General features: G+C 43.6%; 1 pseudogene; it reads right to left on the bottom strand.

Annotated features, from left to right (window-relative positions):
• Window positions 1-4,156: 4,156 nt before the first annotated feature.
• On the bottom strand, window positions 4,157-4,558 carry LOC148027585 (IN2-2 protein pseudogene; annotated as a pseudogene).
• Between the last annotated feature and the right edge of the window lie 884 nt (window positions 4,559-5,442).

Here is a 5,442-nt window from a genome sequence, read left to right as displayed (position 1 = left end):
AGAGTGCAGAAGAGAGAGAAAGAGAGTGACGAGGAGAGAGAAATACTAGAAGAAGAGAGAGAAAGACAAAGAGAGATAAAGAAAGAGAGAGAGGAAGGAAGTCATGGAAGCTATGAAGGTATAATTGACGTAACCCTCCTACACCCTAAATACTATTAGGATGATTGGTATTTTCCCCTTATTTTCTTGTATATCCTGCTTCTTACAAAAACCATCTCTCATATGGATGTAATTACAAAGCTTAGCAAGCATTAAGAGAGATTTGAACTCCCTTTCTAGCCTTCAAAGCTCCTTGGGATCTTAGGGAATATTCCATAAGGACAAATGAGGGTGAGGTTATTATTATGAAAATTTTTAGGCTGCTTTTTGGTTGGGGGCCATAATTGGAGTAAATAAACTCCAAATTTATCCAAGGTTGGTGCATTAGAATCCTCTCATCAAGACCTTGGGACGTCCAGCATGTAGAACATTAGTAAGATACCATGTGAGTTCAAAAGAAAGGGTATTGTATTTAGTAAAATTTACAAGATGATAAAAGTCAATTTATGCCATTTTTTTTCTTGCACATAGTGCCGCTTGGTTTTATGATTTTGTGCATGAGATGTTAAACATTGCTGTAAATTCATGTCTTGTCTCTAACACACTATTAATGAATTTGGGAATTTTCCAAAATTATAGGACTCTTGGTCAAAGTTTTCTCTTTGATATAACTCTTATACTATTGCTCCAAATTTATTGTTCAATAACTCAATAGATTCTATTTTTTGTAAGGCTTCCGATGATGTGTCAGAGAATAGCTTTGGGAAACTTAAATATTCCTTTTTGGAGTCCCAATATTTCAAATACTAAAGAATGTGACTTGAAAGATTCGCAAATTCACTAAAATTGTGTTCTCTGCATCTATGTTTCCATTTTGTTGTAGTTCATCAAGAACTATTTTCTTTTAAGATCCAACTAATATGGAGCTCAAACAAGAGGACAAGCCAAGGGTTTAGCAGCTAACTCAAAGGGATGAGCTCCAATGTAGGCACATCCAAGTGAACTTGTTGAGAATCAAATAAGTCTCATAACCATTTTGAAAGGTGAGAAGGATCGAAGCTTGCACTCGAGAGCTATGGTGGGAGAGCGAGCAAAAAAGAGAGAGAAAAGAAATGGGAACTCCAACAGTCACAATGTGTGACCGGGCCTTCCTTTATTCAAACTGTCACTAAAAGAATAAAGAATAAAGTGACGATGATGGGTGCCTGCCACCTGCAATATGCAGTGGCAGCGATTGTCAGTGTAGTAATACACAGGCGGCTAGGCGGAGGTGCCTTTACCCCCAACAACCTCCCACATAAAGGCGAATCTGCCCTAGTGAGGAGTGAAAATAAAAAAAGAAAAAAGATAGTACAACATGTATACATGTACAACAGGATGAGGAAATATGTCATCTCATCCCACGCTATCAACCTTCTAAGGAAGGCAAAGCACTCTGTAGAGAGGCTTTTCGTGAGCAGATCTGCAGGATTCTAGTCTGTCGAGATCTTGACAAGGTCAACAAACTTGTCCTCAATGACCCCACATATGAAGTGATACCTCACCTCAATGTGTTTCGTCTTTGCATGGAAGACCGGATTCTTGGCTAACTGAATAGCACTCATACAATCGGAATGCAGTGTAGGGATATCATCAATACCAAGGTCAGCAACCAAACAACCCAACCAAATGGCCTCCTTGCAAGCCTCAGTGGCTGCAACATACTCGGCCTTTGTAATAGAAAGGGCCGTGCATTTCTGCACCCTGGACATCCAAGAAACATCACCTCCAGCATAGGTGAATACATAGCCGAAAGTGGACTTCTTACTATCTACATGTCCTGCATAATCAGAGTCAGTGTGTCCCACGACTCCTGTATCCTGACTACCATAGCATATAGACAGATCTGTAGTGTCCTTCAGGTACCTCATGATACCCTTCACGGCATCCCAATGCTTCTTGGCAAGTGTCTAATGCGCATACCAAGTATGTGAGCGGCATGTCCCAGATCTTTCATCTCAAAGCTCTTTTTGAGCTGAGCCTTAAGAGCATCTAGCTCATCATGAGTTTTCCCTGCTATCAGCATTTCATCCACATAGAGTACCAAAATAAATAAAGAACCATCACGGGCTTTCTTCGTGTAAATACACGTATCCATAGTACTCCTATTGTAGCCCTGGCTGCATAAAGGCATCAAACTTATGATACCACTATTTCAAGCCATAAAGACTTTTTTTCAATTTGCACACTAGGTGCTCCCTACCAGGTTCTGCAAAGCCCTTAGACTGCTCCATATAAATCTCATCATGAAAGTCCCCATGTAAGAAAGCCGTGATGACATCCATCTGGTATAAATCCAAGTCAAGCTGAGCAACCAAAGCCAAGACTAAGCACAGGGTGGTCATCTTAACCACAGGAGAAAAGACCTCATCAAATTCCACACCATGCTCCTACTTAAAACCCTTTGCTACCAGTCTAGCCTTGTATGTCCGCTTGGGGTGTCCAGGGGTACTTTTCAGCTTGTACACCCACTTGCATGGCAAAGCCTTCTTGCCCGTAGGCAAGGAAACCAAATTCCATGTGTCATTATTATGCAAGGAGTCTATCTCAGACTGCATAGCCCTCTCCCAGAAGTGACTGTCACCAGGGGCGCATAGTCTCATCATAAGTGAAAGACTCTCCTGCATCTGTAACCAAGACATAATGCATCGAGGGCTGAAATCTATCAGGTGGACATATGTCTCTAGTAGACCATCTCACGGAAGGCTCTACCGCATGCCTATCTACCTGTCCAACACCCTGACCATGAGCATTTGCTGCAGTTGTAGGCTGTCCAACTAGCTATGCAGGAGCTCTCGGCTCCTCCTGAAATATGACCCTGTAGATCTCAACAACTCTCTCAAGCTGCCGATGCATCTTGTCTTCATGGAAGATTACATCATGACTGTGGATGACTTTTCACACATGCGGATCCCAGAGATGGTAACCCATCTCGCCTGCATCCCCATAACCAAGGAAAATGCATTTGATACCCTTAGGATCCACCTTACTTCTCTTATCCCTGGGCACATGGCAAAATTTCTCACATCCAAAGACACGGAGATGTGCATAAGAGGGAGGTTTTCCAGTCCATACCTCCTCTGCAACCTAGAAATCCAAACCACTAGAAGGTAATCTGTTTATAACATGCACAATTGTACTAACTACCTCAACCCAAAAGCTCTGTGGTAGGCCTGCATGGTTAAGCATACTGCGTACACGCTCTTGGATCATTCTATTCATCCGCTCAACCAAACCATTCTAGGGGGGGTGTAGAGGGTGGTCAATTGACGCTTAATACCCCTCTCATCACATAACTACTCAAAAGCACGTGAGACATACTCACCCTCATTATTTGTTCTTAGGCATTTTAGCCTATATCCAGACTGGTTCTCAACTCAACCAATGCAAGCCATCTCTAAAACATTGCCAAGACATCGGATTTCAGCTTAATGGGATAATCCCAAACTTTTCGTGAAAAGTCATCTATGAAGGTAACAAAATATTTTGCACCACCCATAGACTGACAAGGCATGGGCCCATAGACATCCGAATGTACCAATGCCAGGGGCTCACTCATGTGTGGCCTACCAGACTTCTTATGCACAGACCTAGTCTGCCTACCATAAAAACAATGCTCACATGAATCAAAACATGCATAATCAAGGGGCGGTGTCGAAGGGTTTATGAAAGCAATGTCGCGTCTTCAGAAGACTTTGATAAATTTCTGGATAGAAGATCAGCAAAGATGCAAAGATGAAAAAAAAATCTTTGTACAAAGCTGTTGTCACTATTTTAACAGTGACCAGTTCAGCTAGTAGCCCTTTTCCAGTCTGTAAGAGACACAAAACAAAACTTTGTAGCAACAATTAAGGTGAAATCAGTGAATGTTCCAAGTAGTTTGTTCATGACTGAATATGTAGTAGATAACACCAAATGCAGAGCCTGTTATAGCAAACAGTACCATACATAAGCTACTGCATGGGACCAGCTAGTTTACAGCCTGGAGTGTTGGAAATAGTATACGGTTGATAGGCACAAAGCCTTCTATACTGTAGATAGAGTATTGACTGACAAAGTAGGACTACAATCGTCACGTTCATATCATCCAACTCAGCTCTGAATGCTTTGTAACCTCTCCATGCACCTTTCCTGTTTGCTGAAAAAGATGGCATTGCTCCAGCAGCTTCATCTCTCCTATCGTAACTTCAATGGGTACTCTTGTGTCGATTCTATGCACATAGTAGAGATCGATACAGTCCACACCCAATCTCTTCAAGCTTGCCTCACAGCAGGCACGAACATATGTGGGATCACCTCTGAATGTTCGCTGTCCATTTTCTATAGTGATTCCAAATTTTGTAGCCAATTGGACTTTGTCTCGTATTCCCTTAAGTGCTTTGCCTAGAAGGATTTCATTGAGATGCGGTCCATAGACATCTGAGGTGTCGAGGAAGGTGACGCCCAGCTCTGTGACTACGTAGTGGATGAGGTCGATCATGTTCTGCTCGGGCTTGGGGGGCCGTACGAGAAGGACATGCCCATGCAACCGAGCCCCTGGGCAGACACTTCCAGGCCCTGTGACCCGAGCTTGGTACGAGGCACCGCTGGGAGGGAGGTTGCCATAGCTTTCTCGCTCGCTCTCGCTCTCTCAGCTTCTCCTTGTCGTCGTCTCCCAAAATCCTTCTTTCCTCTTTTACAAGCGTTGTGCAGCCCCAAATGTCGCAATCCTCCTTCTCCCCAATACACCACACTATTCTCCCCTTTCCAGTTGACGACTTCCTCCTTTGATCACCTCTGTCACCGCAACATCCTCCGATCAAGACGAAGCAATGTCCTCATCCTCCACTCTCTTCTCCCACAGTAGTGTCCACGTAGCTCTTTCTTCTTCGTCGCCTTCAGCTGCCTTCCGCTGTGTCAGCTTCTGCAGTACTTCATTCTTGATAGCACCCGCCGGCAAGCGTCTTTCTCTCTCTTCATCCTGTTGCAATCTTTTCCGATCCCAGTATTGTCGCACTCCAACTTCTACGTTGATGCTCCTCTTTTCCTTTCTCTGTCGGTTCCCTTCTTTATCGCGGCCATGATCTCCTCCTTCAGCATTCTGATTCCCCCAAAACGCTAAAAAAAACTTCGTGTTTTTCCTTCCACAGTCGATCTTTCTCCCTTGATTGAAAAAGCCCCCCTTCCCTGTTTTTCCTGCGTGTTTTTCCTCTTCCTCCTTCCCCTATTTTCCTCATCATCCGTCTATTTTCTTCCTCTATTCCCGTAATCGTCTCCTTTCGGGCTCTCCTCTGATTAGCCACAGAGTACCCTCTCTTTTTCTCCCGATTCCTCTGTGTTCCTTTCTTCTTTCCCCAATTCGATCTCTCATCCTTTTCGAATCTG

This window comes from Lygodium microphyllum, chromosome 12, assembly GCF_053477565.2.
Source record: "Lygodium microphyllum isolate KBCC chromosome 12, Lygodium_microphyllum_v1.1.10, whole genome shotgun sequence".
NCBI classification, from domain to species: domain Eukaryota; kingdom Viridiplantae; phylum Streptophyta; class Polypodiopsida; order Schizaeales; family Lygodiaceae; genus Lygodium; species Lygodium microphyllum.
The sequence above is the reverse complement of the archived record's forward strand: the minus strand, read 5'-3'. Positions and strand labels throughout refer to the sequence as shown.